Source organism: Acomys minous, assembly GCF_964271855.1.
Source record: "Acomys minous genome assembly, chromosome: 20".
Classification (NCBI taxonomy): Eukaryota; Metazoa; Chordata; class Mammalia; order Rodentia; family Muridae; genus Acomys; species Acomys minous.
In genome coordinates this window covers 23972246-23988714 of record NC_140502.1, presented here as the reverse complement: position 1 = coordinate 23988714, position 16469 = coordinate 23972246, and the positions used below count along the sequence as shown (strand labels likewise).

The following is a 16469-nucleotide window of genomic DNA, read 5'->3' as shown; positions in this document are numbered from 1 at the left end:
CTGGAAGGGCAGCCAGTGATCTTAACCTCTGAGCCATCTCTCCAGACCTAAACTCAGCATTTCAAAATTTTCTTTAATAATCCAACCCAACAAAAAGAAACTCATGTTTTGAGGAAATAGCATTTAAGGATAGAATGCTGCCTACTGTATTATTTATAAATAAACACCCTTTGTACAGATCAAAAACAAAAACAAAAACGAATGAAAATGTTCTTGTCTCCTCCGTGAACAGGAAAGCCAGTGCGCGATGAAGGATTCTGGACTATAATCAGTCTTGAGCAACACTTGGCACTGCAAGATGCCTTCTACAGGACCATGTTCCCAGACCTACAGGAAATCCAGCAACTGGCCTCAAGACTCCAGCTAAAGGACATGGTAGTGGAGGTTGGTGCCTGGGTGTGTCTCAGGGTAGTCAGCTAGCCCAGGGCCTCCTGTGGGCTTTGCTTTCTTCTAGTCATGTAAAGTTGTAAATTTAGCCGGGCGTGGTGGCACATGCCTTTAATCCCAGCATTTGGAAGGCAGAGGCAGGTGGATCGCTGTGAGTTCGAGGCCAGTCAGATGTACAGGCTCCACGACAGCCAAGGCTACACAGAGAGACCCTGTCTCAAAAAACTAAAAAAAAAAAATGTACATTTTTCATATGTATGTGTGCATGCTTTCTCTATCTGTGCACCATGTGCATGCCTGGTGCCCAGTGAGGCTAGAAGGGGCTGTCCTATCCCATGGAGGCCGAGGTACAGGTGGTGGATGCTGGGAATGGAACCTGGATCCTCTGCAAGATCAGCAAGCGCTCTTAACCACTAAGCCATCTCTCCAGTTCCATCCCCTTTTTATTTCATGGGAGAGTATCTCACAGATCTAAGGCTAGCCTTTTATTTATTTGTTTTTTGAGGTAGGGATTCTCTGTGCAGCCTGGCTGTCCTAGAACTCACTCTGTAGGCTAGGCTGGCCTGGAACCCACAGAAATGTGCCTGCCTCTGCCTCCCGAGGGCTGGGATTCAAAGCATGTGCCAATGTCGCCCGGCTCTAAGGCCTGTCTTGATCTCAGGGTCTTCCTGCTGTCACCTCCCAAAGTGCTGCGTTACAGGCATATGCCCATGTTTCACTGTCAATAATGCATTGATATGACTGTATTACGGATGTAGGGTATCACTGTGCAGCCTTGGATGGCCTGGAACTTGCTATGTAGGTCAGGCTGGCTCGTGCCTTTGCCTCCTGAGTGATGGTAGCACAAGTGGCTGCACTTTTTAAAATCAAATAATTCCTGTTTGTTGACCGTGGCGTTGTCCAGGAATGGATGCTAGAGAGGAATGAGCTTTGTCTTTTCTTTTCTTTTTTTAAAGATGTGGTTATTTATTATGTATACAGTGCTCTGCCTGCATGTACACCTGCAGGCCAGAAGAGGGCGCCAGATCTCATTGTAGATGGCTGTGAGCCACCATGTGGTTGCTGGGAATCGAACTCAGGACCTCTGGAGGAGCACACAGTGCTCCCAACCTCTGACCCATTTCTCTAGCTCCTGAGTTGTTTATTTGCTTACCCACCAACTTTATTCAGATACACGGAGGCTCCCTAGAGGGTTACACATACCAGCTGTGCAGTGTGAAGGCAAGCCTGACTTGAGGCCAACAGGGCTCAGTGGGAATCTTTGTTTCCCTCTCTCTCCCTTCCTCTCTCCTTCTTTCCTTCCCTTCTTTTTATTCTTTCTTGTTCTGTTCCCTGCACACTGTGTTTTTCTATCCCTGACGGCCTTGGAACTTACTCTGTAGACCAGTCTGGCCTTGAACTCAGGGATCTACCTGCCTCTGCCTCCTGAATCCAGGATTTAAAGGCATGCCCCACTATGGACTGGCTAGGGCCCTTTCTTAGAGGAGCTGGTTCCTGTCTTCTCCTGTGTTGTATTGATAAAACAAAGCATGTGGGAGTAGGTTGCTTTTTTATTTTTACTATTTATTTATTTATTTATTTTCTATTGCTTCCTTTTATTTGGGGCAGAGTCATATTTAGCCTGGGCTAGCCTCACACTTGCATAGCTGAGGATGGCCCTGAACTCCTGTCTCTTCTGCCTCTATTTCCCATGAACTGGGCTACTGGAGTAGGCCACCACACAGGGCTCAGAATATTGTCCTTGACAGTCCAGAGCCATCTTTTCTTACTGTCTTGTGATCTAGGGTGGGAGCACCCTGTCTGCTCCAGCCACTGACAGAGTCTCAAATCATCTACCTCAGGGACCAAGGACAGGGAGGCTGAGAGAGCATATTAAATATCTGTGAGAGATTAGTAACCTGCTTTCTCACCTGAGGATGGGACATTTCTCCTCTGGACTCATCACTTTATTATCCAGCTCTCTGGCTAAAGGTGATGGTGTTAGTTGATGGCCTTGACTTTCAAAAAGTCCTGGGTTCTATCCCTGGCACAGACTATACTGGCCCTGTCTCAAAAACTGAGTGAAAGATAAATGTCTGGGGCTGGGGAGGTGGTTCAGTGTTTAAGGGCAATGACTGTTCCTGTGACGGCACTGGCCTGGTGGCTCAGAGCCACCTGTATATCCAGCCAGAGGTGCCCTAATGTCCCCTTCTCCTCTCTATAGGCACTGCAACCAGGTGCACCGAAGCGCAACTAAAAATAACAATGAAAAAATATCTGTGTGACAGCATCCGTGTTATACATTAGCCCTTGGTAGGCAGAGGCAGACACAACTTTGTGTTAGAGGCCAGCTTCTTCTACATAGTGAATTCCAGAACAGACAGGTTTACACAGAGAAACCCTGTCTCAAAAATCAAAAACAGGGAGGCAGAGGCAGGCAGATCGCTGTGAGTTCGGGGCCAGCCTGGTCTACAAAGTGAGTCCAGGACAGCCAAGGCCACACAGAGAGACTCTGTCTAGAAAAACCAAAAATAAGAAAGAAACACAAAACAAAACAAAAGCAAAAACAAAACCATATAAAAATTTATTATATATATTAAGTATATAAATTAAAGCTCCTTAAAAATGATGAATCATTTCTTTTTCTTTCCTTTTTTTGGGGGTGGTGGTTCTCACGACAGGGTTTCTCTGTGTAGCCTTGACTGTCCTGGACTCGCTTTGTAGACCAGGCTGGCCTCAAACTCACAACAATCCACCTGCCTCTGCCTCCCAAGTGCTAGGATTAAAGGCATCTGCCACCACCGCCTAGCTTGATGAATCATTTCTTAAAAAGATGAAAACTATCCTTTCTCTCAGGAATGGTTTAAGTGTTATCGAGACCTAGTGATGACAAATATGACAGAAAATCAGAGAAGTTCATTTCTGAGAATATTCAAGGAGGCCACGCAAATGAGAGGAGCACCCTCCTCCCAGACCATGCCAATGATGGGTGCGTCATCCAACCAGGCCATGACACCGATGCCTGCATCATCCAACCAGGCCATGCCAGTGATGGATGCATCACCCAACCAGGCCATGCCAGTGATGGATGCATCACCCAACCAGGCCATGCCAGTGATGGATGCATCATCCAACCAGGCCATGCCAGTGATGGATGCATCATCCAACCAGACCATGCCACTGATGGAGTCTACATCCAAACAGTCCATGTCAGTGATGGAGACATCATCCAAACAGACCAAGCTAATGAGAGGAACATCATCCAACCAGACTATGCCAGTTATGGATGCATCATCCAGCTTGGCTGCACCAGAGAGAACAGCATTGTCCACCCTGCCTAAGACACAGAGAGGAACATTATTCAAAGAAGCCAGACCACAGAGAAGAGCACCATCCAACCAGGCCATGCAAGTTATGGATGCTTCATCCAGCCGGGCTGCAGCAGAGACAGTAGCATCAGCCAGCCAGCCTAAGCCAGGGAGAGGAACATTGTTCCGGGCCAAACCACAGAGAAGAGCCTCATCCAAGCAGACTAAGACAGGGAGAGGAGACCTACACAAGCTAGGGGAAAAGCGTGAGATCCCAGCACCTTTGGGAGAAGGTGCAGGAGAGGAAGAGGATGGACAGAATCCACAGAAGAGAAGAAAGCAAGTGCCTGGGACCTTGGATGGGAGGGAGAGTCACTGATAGTGGGATAATAGGTTAATTATCATGTTCAGCTTTGTGCTTAACTTTTGATGACTCATTGCCTCAATGTATAATTATCTGGAGGATATTATTGGTTAACAATAAAGGAGGTTTTATTAAACATATGACTGAATATTCATTATTAATAGTAATAAAAAAGTGGTTAAACACGGGGCTTGATTTGAGAAGACTTGAGTGAAAGGCAGTCTCTTATCCAAAGAACCGAAGCTGAAAGCCGAAATACGTCTGAATGAAAAACTGTCTCCCACACGTCTCTTTAAGAGAGACTCTTCTTCGCCGGGTGTGGTGGCGCACGCCTTTAATCCCAGCACTCAGGAGGCAGAGGCAGGCGGATCGCTGTGAGTTCGAGGCCAGCCTGGTCTACAAAGTGAGTCCACGACAGTCAAGGCACCACAGAGAAACCCTGTCTTGAAAAACCAAACAAACAAACAAAAGAGAGAATCTTCTTCTCACCCACAGAGAAAGGCAGCTTCCTGTGGGCACATGGGAGATAAAGGGAAAGGACTTAACACACCCAGGTTGGCTGCTGCTTCTGGCTTGACTCTCACAGAGCAATGGTGGCTCCGGAGGCCGCGTGGTTAGAAACTGGAACCAAGAGGCCAGAAAACTTACAAGTAGAGATGGGGAATGAAAATTGCCATCTAAATTAAAAAATAGAGGCTGCTATGGTCTCTCTCCAAGGTGCCATGGCACAGGACACTTGGACTTTCTCTGACTTTGTTTTGGTTGCTGTCATGGACCAGGTTGCAGTGTGGGTAATGGTGATCATGGTTTTCCATGCTTTCTCTACAGAAGATCAGGGAGAGACGGGGAGAAAGCCAAGGGTTGGAGCACTAAGGTACAGGCAGGCTAAATGGAGGAGGGAACAAAACTCTTCCTGATAGAGAATGGAAACTTGACAGCAGCTGCAGCTCAGGGCTCTCTGGATACAAGATGCCTGTCAGCTATTTCTGGAAAGGGCCCAGCTATATGCTGTAACAACCACTAAATTAAAAGTATGCACAGGGCTGCTATGTCACAGTGTGAGAGGGGACAACAGGCCCCAAACTTAGACTTTTCTTTTGTTTCCTATTACTATGGGAAGAATTGATTGAAATAAAAATTTACAAGACAAAATGCAAATCTACATGCTTATATTTAGATGTGTACATGTATATAGTAACCGTAAATAAAGCATTTGCAAGCAATGCTAACATCCTGGTGACATGTTTCCAAAGACTTAATTTCTTTCTTTCTTTTTTTTTTTTTTTTTTTGGTTTTTTGAGACAGGGTTTCTCTGTGTAGCCTTGGCTGTCCTAGACTCACTTTGTAGACCAGGCTGGCCTCGAACTCACAGCGATCCGCCTGCCTCTGCCTCCTGAGTGCTCGGATTACAGGTGTGCGCCACCACTGCACATTTTTTCAAGCTCTCTTAACTGAATCACAGATACTCATTTGCTGTAGTGTGATTTAGGGAAAGAAAAAAGAAAGTGGACTTGGCACAGACATGTTAATAGGTTAACAAGGTTTCCCTAAACAAAACTTTATCCTCCACATAGAATCCAAGTCTGCCAACCACCTGTGGCAGGTAATGGGCCTCAGCAACACCGTCATTAGCACACGTGGAAAGCTGAAACTCTGGAACATGTATTACCCTCAGCTGCAGAGTTTATCAAAGATGTATTCTAAAATCCATGGGTTTGCAGGACATGATGGCACAGCCTTTAATCCCAGTCTTCTATTAACTTCTCCTCTGCTGAGGCTAAAGTGGAGAGTCTCCAGCATACTAGGCTGGGTTTGCTATTGTGGAGATATAACCCCAGCCCCTCACAGGTCCCTATCACTGAGCCACAACCCCAACTCCTCACCAGGGAGTCTAGGAAGGGGCTCCCCACTGAGCCATGTCCCTTCCCCCTCACTGGGGGAGTCTAGGGAGGTGCTTTCCCACTGAGCCACGCCCCCAGGCTGTCAGTGTGGGATCTAGGAAAATCCTCTGCCCCTGAGCAGAGCCTTGAAGGCAGATCCTGAACTAGTGCAGCACTAAAGCAAGAAAGGCCATGTCCTGAGAAACGGCCTTTCCCCTCAAGGAAATACACCTTGTTACATAGATGGCTTATATATGCACTTGTGTACACACACACACACACACACACACACACACACACACACACACACAAACATCTATAATAGGGTCTTAGGACCTCTTCTGGGATGCAGATATCCATGCAATTACAGCATTCATAAACACAAAATAAATATATAAACATTCTTTTGTTAAGAGTCCCAGCACAACACACTAGGCTCTGCCACTGTCTCTAAACACCAAATAGAGGTGAGGCTGGGATTTAACACAGACACATTGGGCAGCCTGAGCTCAAAGGTGGAAACCCACACTCCGGGTATCAACATACTAGTTTTAAAGTTTTCAGTGTGTGTATGTGTGTGTGTGTGTGTGTGTGTGTGTGTGTGTGTGTGTGTGTGCACTTAAGTGTTTATATGATTCATCAGTTTAGCAAGGTGTAATTGCCTCAGGAGAAAAGCAGTTTCTCAGGAGATGGCTTTTCTTTCTTTAGTTCTGGGCTTGTTTGGGATCTACTTTCAAGGCTCTGCTGTTCCTCAAAGTCACAGTGACTTCAGGCTCAGGACAATGAATGGCGATTTGCAGGTCCCATTTGGAGGGCTGTGTAGTGAGACCCTGTTTCAGGAAGCCTAACACTTGTCAGGTGATGGTGGTGGAAGCCTTTAATGCCAGCACTCAGGAGGAAGAGTCAGGGGGACCTCTGTGAGGCTGAGGCCAGCCTGGTCTACAAGCCAATTCTAGGACATCCAGAAGTACACAGAGAGACCGTCTGCTTTAAAAATAAAAAAGCCCAAACAAACAAACAAAACCTGTCGTTTTTGGTGACATGTGTGTAGAGCCTGCCGCTCTGTAAGAAGACCCTGATTTGGATCCCAGCATCCACATGGTGGCTCACGATTGCTTGTAATTTCAATCCCAGGGGATCCCGTGCCCTCTGTGGGCACCAGAACACAGGAAACACACAGAGACTCAGACACACATAGAAAGTAGCAGCTGGTGGAGCTGCCAGAGACTGAGGTGAATCATCACGGGCTTCAGTTTTCCCAGGTAAAAAGTTCTCTTGGGCCCCTGTGGCTGTGCCTACTAGATTGCCTCCCCACCTCAGCAACCGCTGCCCTGTGTCCACAGGCTGTGGGGGAAGCGTTCTGAATTCCACCATCATTTCTGGTTTGGGATATTAGTTGCCATTGCCAGAATCTGTACCAACGGGTCCTCCCATGGCTGTGTTCAAGGCTGCAGAGGCAGTCCCTGCATCTTCCTGTGCCTGTGGCTGAGTTCCTTGGGGGCAGGACTGTGGGAAACCAGATTTCAGATTCTTGAAACATATATTATCTGGGCACCTGTCCATCTACTTGATATGTGGATAAATTTGTATGTATCTCTGTGTGTGTACATATGTATGTATGTTTTATGTACTTAGGTATGTATGCTTGTGGTTGTTTTTAAAATAGAGTCTCATGTGTGGCTGTCTGTCCTGGAACTCTGTATGTGGAACAATTCTGCTTGGAATACACAGAGATTCCTCTGCATCTGCCTCTCAAGTGCTGGCGTTAGAAGTGAGTTCAAGGCCAGCCTGGTCTACAAAGTGAGTCCAGGACAGCCAGCACTACACAGAGAGAGACTCTGTCTCAAAAAAAAAAAAAAACCTAAACCAAACAAACAAACAAAACAGGAAGTGAGCCCTGCAGGGCCTGGCTGTCAGGGTTACTTTAGAAACAGGGGAGCACGCAGCAGGCTGGCTTCAACCATTCAGTGCTGGTGACGCTGGCCTCAAACTGGTTCTTCTACCTCCACCTGCTCGATATTGGGATTCCAGGCCGACACCACTGTGCCTCGTTTGTAACTTTGTTTTAACACTTGTTGGGGCTCAGGTGAGCTGTATTTTAGTGGCTCCCGATTTCGCTGTATGAAGTGACACCTGGAGTCCTAGGTATTGTTTTCACGTTGAAAAACAGAACTTTTTGGCTAAGAGGTTTTTGTTGTTGTTGTTGTTGTTTTTGTTTTTAGTTGACCATGTCATGAGCCGCCTACATCCATTTTTTCTTTTTTTTCATTTTTCCCCCTTACTTTTCCCCCCATGAGGCATGGACTCCGTTTGTAGCCTTGGCTGTCCTGGAACTCAATTTGTAGACCAGGTGGCATCCACCTCACAATGACCCAGGTGCCTCTGCCTCCTTGAGTGCCGGGCTTAAAAGCATGTGCCACCACGCCTCCCGCTCGCTGGTTAGGATTTTTCTTCCCACCTCAGGGTCCTAGGTATAGAAACAGGTATTTTGTACGGTGAGTACTGAAAAGGATTATCGCTCCTGCATTAGGGAGGGTTGGGGTTGGGGCCTGATGACTGAGATATCATTTTTTTTAAATTACAGGTCCTGCGTCGCTGACGGCACAGTCTTGGGGTTCCGAAGCAAAGGACTGACCCAGTCAGAGAGACGCGATGTCAGGTGAGTCAAGGGCAGGGGCCAGGCTTGGGTGCAGAAGGCTGCGGCTGGTCCAGCACCAGAAGTGTCCAGATTCTCTCGGGGTTCCACAGCGAGATCCCACGGGGCCACAGATTGCTTTCTCCCCATCTTTCCAATCTTGTGGTACTGTGTTGTCACTTTCTGTTTCTTTGGTTTCCTGTGTAAGGATTGCACCGCTGAGCCACGCTGCAGGCCGCTTTTCATTATTTGAACTAACCACCAGTATGTGTGTGTGGGTGGGGGATCTCGCGTGTTCCTGGAGACCAGATGAGGGCGAGGGATCCCTGCGTCAGAATCTTGGGTGCTGGGACCCAACTGAACTTCTTTGCAAGAACAAGGTGAGATCTATACTGGTGCTCTCAGAGCTAAGGTTGTGGACTGGCTCATGTGGGTGCTGGGAGAAGAACTGGGGTCCTCTGTAAGAGCAGTGTCATCTCTACAGTCCCATAAAATCATAAAAAAGCACATTTGTCCAGGTGGTAGCACATGCCTCTAACCCCAGCACTCCCAAGGCGACGGATGCAAATCTCTGTGGTTGAGGCCAGGCTGGTCTACAGAGCTGGTTCCAGGGCAGCCAGGGACACACACACACACACACACACACACACACACACACACACACACACACACACTTTTCCATCACCTGCATTGCAATTTTAAGAACAGTTGTAATAGCTGTTGGCATCTATTAATTGTAGAAAATAATGAGTTTGATGTTTTTATACACATTGGATCCTATTTTCTCCTTAATTAAAGTATTCAAGACACTGTCCACCTCTCTAATTGTTCTCCCATCTTTCTTTGTCTTTCTTTTTCTTTCCCTGTATTGATGTGGGGGAGACAGTTTCTGTGTAGCCCTGAGTGTCCTGGTACTTTTTTGTAGACCACACTAGCCCTTTCTTTCTTTCCTTCTTTCTTTCTTTCCTTCTTTCTTTCTTTCTTTCTTTCTTTCTTTCTTTCTTTCGACAGGGTTTTCTCTGTGTAGCCTTGGCTGTCCTGGACTCACTTTGTATGCCAGGCTGGCCTCAAACACACAGCGATCCGCCTTCCTCTGCCTCCTGAGTGCTGGGATTAAAGGCGTGCAACACCACACCTGGCTCTTCAAACTTGCATAGATTCACCTGTCTCTGCTTCCTGAGTGCTGAGGTTAACCTTTAAGTTACCACAATGCCTTGCTAATATTATTATTGTTAGTTTACCTGCCTCAGTGGAGAGGAATGTGGGCTTTGTGAGTCTGGCTTAATTAGCTGAACAGAATGGTCTCCAGGTCCACCCTGTTGCCTGCACACACCACAGTTTGCTCTGCCTTGTCACTGAATACAGCTTCCCAGTGCGTTAGACCTCAGTTTGTTCATCCCCTGACTCACTGATGGACATCTAGGCCGATTCCGCCTCTTGGCTGCTGTGAGTAAGGCCACAGTCAACATGTGTGCTCAGGTAACTGTCTGGCCTTCTGATTTCAGTGCCACAGTCAACATGTGTGCTCAGGTACCCTCTGGCCTTCTGATTTCAGTGTTTCCAGATACATGCTGAGGGGTGGTACCCATGGCTCAGATGATAATTCTAATTTTTCTTTCTGAGTAAATCTACAGTAGTGTCTGTAGTGGTCACATTCTTTTCTATGTTCACTGGTAGTGTAAGTAGGAATAAATTTCCCGCTGATCCTCACCTGAATTTTCCTTTCTAAATCCTCCCTTCTTTCTTTCCTTCCTTCTTTTAGATTATTGGCCGGGTGTGGTGGCACATATATTTAATTCTAGTGCTTGGGAGGCAGAGGCAGGAGGATTTGTATGAGTTCCAGGTCACCCAGAACTACAGTGAGTAGACACATGACTCACAGTGGTCTGTCCTCCTCTGGCTCCAAAGCAAGGGCCTTAAAGGTGTCTCCTCCCATCACAGGCTGGGCAAGCGGGGGTTTCTAAGGGTTTGGAATTAGGGTGAGACTTCTAGCTCTTTGTGGGAACCAGGCCCGACTGGGCTGCCTGCCTGTCTTGCTGTTTCATGTCCTGTTTCTAGCAGCTTCCATGTCTGTGGTTATGTTGGTTAGCTAGTCATGTTTACTGCTCTGAGAACGCACCCCTCTCCTCCTGTGGGCCATCACGACTTGAGGGATTTCACCTGCGAGAGGCATTCCTGTTTTCCTGCCTATAAAAAGGCTCTTTGGACACTGAATAAAAGCTGCTGCTGTTGAGGCTGGAGAGATGGCTCAGCGGTTAAGAGTACCCTCTGCTCTTCCAGAGGTCCTGAGTTCAATTCCCAGCAACCACATGGTGGCTCTCAACCATCTATTGTGAGATCTGGTGCCCTCTTCTGGCCTGCAGGTGTACATGCAGGCAGAGCACTGTATATGTGATAAATAAATCTTTAAAAAAAAAAAAAAAAGAAAGCTGCTGCTGCTGCTCTGGGCATAAAGGACCCGCTGTTTTATTGTGTGTTAAATCCGCAGTCCCTTGCCCTTGATGGACATCGAGGTGGGGCAGGTGCCACAGCTCTTGTAATCTAGCAAACAAACAAACACCCCCCCACTCCCACGCCCAGCCCCAAGAAATCTAACCCTCAGGGTGTGCCCAGTTGCTTGGGTTTTGGTTAATTCTAGATGTAATCAAGTCAACAAATAACATTATCAGTACTTTTCTACATAGGAGTGTTTGCCTGTGTCTCTGTCTGTGTACCACGTCTGTGATTTGTCCAAGGAGGTGAGAGAGGGCGTCAGGTCCTGTGCACACAGAGTCATGCATGGTTCTGAGGCACTTGCAGGTGCTGGGAAGCAAACTGGGCTCCTCTGCAAGAGCAGCAAGTGGCTCAGTTGGTGGGGTGTTTGCTTCTCTCCAGCACCAAATTGTATTATTCTTAACTATGGTAACACTTGCCCCTGCCTCTTGCTTGCTGAGATTAAAGGAGTGTGGTATTGTAAAACTCACTGTTTTTTACTTTTTAAATTGTTTTTAATTTTTAAAAATGTTCACGACTTTTAAAAAGGATTTCTTAATTTCTTCTGTCTACAGTGCTCTGCCTGCATGTCCACCTGCAAGCCAGAAGAGGGCACCAGGTCACTTTATTGATGGTTGTGAGTCACCCTGTGGTTGCAGGGAATTGAACTCAGGACCTCTGGAAGAGCAGACAGTACTCTTAACCCCTGAGCCATCTTTTTCAGCCCTAAACTCAGCATTTAAATTTTTTTTTCTTTAAAATTGAACCAAACAGCCGGGCCTGGTGGCGCACGCTTTTAATCCCGGCACTCGGGAGGCAGAGGCAGGCAGATTGCTGTGAGTTCAAGGCCAGCCTGGTCTACAAAGCGAGTCCAGGACAGCCAGGGCTACACAGAGAAACCCTGTCTCGAAAAACCAAAAAAAAAAAAAAAAAATTGAACCAAGCAAAAAGAAACTTATGTTTTTTGGGAAATAACATTTAAGGATAGAATGCTGCCTACTGTATTGTTTATAAATAAAAAATCTTTGTATAGTTGAAAACACAAAAACAAAACCAAAAATGAATGAAAATGTTCTAGTCTTATTTATTTATTGGTTTTTCAAGGCAAGATTTCTCTGTGTAGCCCTGGCTAACCTGGAAATCGCTCTGTAAGAAAAAGCCAGCCTCCAACTCACAGAGATCTGCCTGCCTCTGCCTCTGCCTCTGCCGTGCTGGGATTAAAGGTGTGAGCCAACACCTCCTGGACCTAAATATGTTTTATTGTCTCTGTGTCTGTCTCTCTCTGTGTCTGTCAGTCTGTCTGTCAGTCTGTCTCTCTCTCTCTCCTTCTCTCTCTCTCTCCTTCTCTCTCTCTCTCTCTCTCTCTCTCTCTCTCTCTCTCTCTCTCTCTCTTTCTCTCTGTAGTGTTTGTGTCTATGTCTATGTTTATCTGAACACAGGTACACATGGAGGCCAGAGGCATCAGATCCTCTGAGGTTGGAGTTCTGAGCAGTTGTGAGCGTCTCCATGGGGTCCGCTCTGCAAGAGCAGTAGACACTCTCCACTGCTGGGCCATCTTTCCAGCCCCTTTAAAGGGTTATTTTATTGCCAAGTACGTGCTCATTGGCTTGTCTCTGTGTGGAGATGTGCATGTGAGCACAGGCATTTGAAGAGGCCACAGGAGCCGGATTCCATGGAGCTGGGGATATGGTGGCTGTCACTGCCCCAGTGTGGGAAGTGCACTCGTGTGCCCTGGTAAAGCAGTGTGCACTTGGAACTGCTAGGCCATCTCTGCAGGTCTATTTTTTAAAAATCATGTTTCTTGTTTTTTTGATGTGATAATACTTTCTCTTTACTACTGTTTTAAGTGAAAAAATCTTCGAGTGTGTATGTGTGTGTGTGTGTGTGTGTGTAGAGCTGTGAGTGTCAGTCTTTGGCTTCTACCTGTTTAAGAAACGGTGTCTGGTTTGCTGCTGTGGACATCAGGATAGCCAGCCTGAGAGTTGTCAGTTCTTCGGCCTCCACCTCTCATGTCTAGAAGTGCTTGGGCCACACATGGATCCACACACTGTATCCGTGTTTATATAGGTTCTGAGGACCCTCCCACATTGTGACACTCCCCAGTTCCCTCTATTTTATTTAACAAAATTAATTGTATTTGGACATTTTAATGTGTGTTTGTGTGGGGGGGGGGCTGTATTCTGAGTGTCCCCGAGACCAGAAGAGGGTTAGGGGTCCCTGAGTCAGAAGTCATGGGTGCTGGGAACCACACAGGACTCGTTTCCAAGAGCAGAATATGATCTATACTGGGGCCCTTGGAGCTAAATGTTGTGAACAGGTTCATGTGGGAGCTGGGGACAGAACTGAGGTCATCTGTAAGAGCAGCCAGGGCTCTTAGCCACAGAGCCATCTCTACAGTCCCATGAGATATTCAATGTACCCTTAAAAATATATTTAGCCAGGTGGTGGCAGCACAAGCCTTTAATCCCAGCATTTGGGAGGCAGAAGCAGGCAAATCTCTTGAGTTCGAGGCCAGACTGGTGAATTAAGGCCACAGTCCAATTGGGTGTTCATGGAACCCTCTGGCATTCATATTTAGTTCTTTTGGATATATGCTGAAGGATGGGACAGCTGGATCATATGGAAATTCAAATTTCATGTCTTGAATTTCCATACTGGTTTCTTGAGTGGTCACACTAATTTACATTTCCTTTGATATTGTAAACATGAGGGTCCTTCCTCCAGTCCTCACAAGGCTGTGTTCTTCCTTCCTTCCTTCCTTCCTTCCTCCTTTCTTTCTTTCTTTCTTTCTTTCAGATTATTAATAGGGAGTGGTGGTTTATATTTTTAATTCTGGTGCTTGGATGCAGCGGAAGGAAGGTCTGTGTGAGTTCCAGGTCAGCTGGAACTACAGAGAGTGGTCACACAGAATTCCAACACATCTGTCTGCCTCTGGCTTCAGCATGAAGAGATTAAAGGTGTGGTCTACACCAGCTGACCAGGGCGGGTTTTCTTTTCTTTCTCTCTTTCTTTCATTCTGTCCTTCTTTCTTTCCATCTATCTTCTGAGAACTGGGTTTCTGTGTGCTGCCTTGTCTATACTGGAAGAGTTTCTTCGACCAGTCTGGCCTCCAATTCAAAGATATCCACCTACCTCTGCCTCCCCTAGTGCAGGAATTCAAGGTGTGTACTACCTCACCCTGCTCAATGTAGGGGTCCAAACTCAATGGAAGTGGATTTAGGGTGGCTTTTGTATTTCTAAGAGCATCTTTAATTGGAGCATTAAACAGCCACCAGCAAAATCCAAGAGAGTCCAGGCTCTTTTTCATGTGAGTGTGTGTGTGAGTGTGTGTGTGAGTGTGTGTGTGTGTGTGTGTGTAAGCATGCGTGTGTACACTAGGATGTTTTTCATTTGGCAAAGAACATGGGCCCACAAGAGGTCACTCCTCTGGTAATGGACAAACAACACCTATTCTCTGACAAGTCTGGTCCCAGGGGACACACACAACACACAGTCTCACAAGCCTGTTTCACATCCCAACCTTGGGATCAAACCAAAAACATGTTTGCATTCACTACAAGTCAGAGGTAAGGTATGACCAGTTTTCACAAGAACCCAGAGCAGCCCGTGCAAGAGCAAGTGAGTTCCGGAAGGTATTACAGTAGAGCTCTGGGTACGGTAGAGTTTGGTGTAGCTGAGTGCGGCGGCCATCAGAGGCAGGGTTCCCAAGCAGAGCAATATAGTGATAAGCAGAGAGAGGCCAGATTGAAGCCCTGAGCTAGCAGAGGCCTTTTGAGGCAGAACAGCTGACTGGAACCAGCCAGTGTTCAGAGAGAAGCAGAAAGGGTGAATTTATTCAGCAATAAGTCTCAGAGGCTGAAAACATTGTAGGTTTAGCTTAGCAAATGGAGGATGAAAGCTGCAGCCTTCAAGGTCAGGGTGTGCAGAAGGTGAGACTGTTTGGAGGCTCGAAGCTTCCAGCCTAGGCTTGGGGTAGTTATATGTAAACTCTCTGGGACCCGCCCAAGCCATGTGCTCCTAAAGCTTGTGTACAGCTCGCATCTCATGCCACAGCTCAGGAGAGAAAAAACAACTTTCCCAAGCCTGGTCCACAGAGCAAGCAGGGCTACACAGAGAACGCTGTCATACCAAAAAACAAACAAACAAACAAAAAACCCAAACCAAACAAAACCCAACAACATTAACAAATTTTAATGTAAAGTGGTGGCTACGGTTTAGCTTGGCATAGTAAACAATTTAAGAATGAAAGTGCTCTTGCCTCTTCCCTCCACAGGCCAGCTCCAACTCTGGAATTCTCTTTCATATTAAGTGATGAACAACTCAGAGCACTGGAACACGCCTTCCGCAGGAACATGGTTCCAGATAATGAGGAAATTCAGGAATTGGCATCAAGGCTCCAGCTTGAGTCACCATGGTGCAGGTTTGTGTATGGAGCGTCTTTCAGGGTCATCACTTAGTCCAGGGTTTCCTGTGGGCTTTGTTTTGTTCTTGTCACTTAATGTTATAAAATGATCCATGTGTGTGTGTGCATACCTCCTTCTGTGTATGTGCAGCAAACATGCTTGGTGCCTGAGGACGCTAGAGGAGGCTGTCGTGTCCCATGGAGGCAGAGTTGCATGTGCTGGGTGCTGGGAATGGAACCCGGGTTTTCTGTGAGAACAGCAAGTGCGCTTAACCACCAAGCCATCTCTCCAGTTCCACTGCCTTTTGCTTTCATGAGAGAACAGCTGACATATCCAAGGCTGCTCTTTCCTTTGTTTGGGACAGAGTTTCTGTGTGTAGCCTTGCTTGTCTGGGATTCACTCTGTAGACCAGGATGGCCTCAAATTGATAGTGTTACTTCTTCCTCTGGGATCTCGGTGCTTGGATGAATGGTGAGGGCTGTTGTTCCTTGCACTGTGTTTTCTTTAAACAAGTCCTGTTACTGGCCGATGTATTGTTCAGGAATGGATTCTACAAAGGAATGGGTGGTTACTTTCACAACCACTCACTTTTTGTTATAAGCTAAGGCTCCCTAGAGGGTTATAAATACAAGATCTCCATTGTGAATGTAGGCCTGGCTCTAAGCTCACAGGGCTAAATGGCTTTTTTTCTTCCTTCCTTCTTGTCTTTTTTGTTCCTTTTTATGTTTTCTTTTTTTGAGACAGGTTTTCTCAGTGTATCTTTGACCGCCTTGGTCTACAGAATGAATTCTATAACAGCCAGGGTAACACAGAGAAACCTTGGATCAAAACACAAAAACAAAACCATATATATCTAACTGTGCATATTAAATATATAAATTAAGCACCTTTAAAAATTTGAATGATTTCTAAAAAATATTCAATACTACTCTTTCTTTTCAGATCTGGTTTAATTATCAAGAGCAAGTGCTGTCCTGGAGAGGATGTGAAGAGTGTAATTTGTCTCTGGTAGAGTTCGCTGTGGTGACTGAAATGGGAGGA

The 16469-nt window shown here is 46.5% G+C and overlaps 1 long non-coding RNA gene across 2 annotated transcripts; it reads left to right on the top strand.

Annotated features, from left to right (window-relative positions):
• Positions 1-277: 277 nt before the first annotated feature.
• Positions 278-15438, top strand: LOC311591467. 2 transcript variants are annotated; one of them, XR_014777112.1, is made up of 3 exons: positions 278-384; positions 8503-8577; positions 15299-15438. It is a non-coding gene; the product is annotated as an uncharacterized lncRNA (long non-coding RNA). The 2 variants fall into 2 exon arrangements; XR_014777113.1 differs by lacking the exon at positions 278-384 and adding an exon at positions 8373-8413.
• The last annotated feature ends 1031 nt before the right edge of the window (positions 15439-16469 follow it).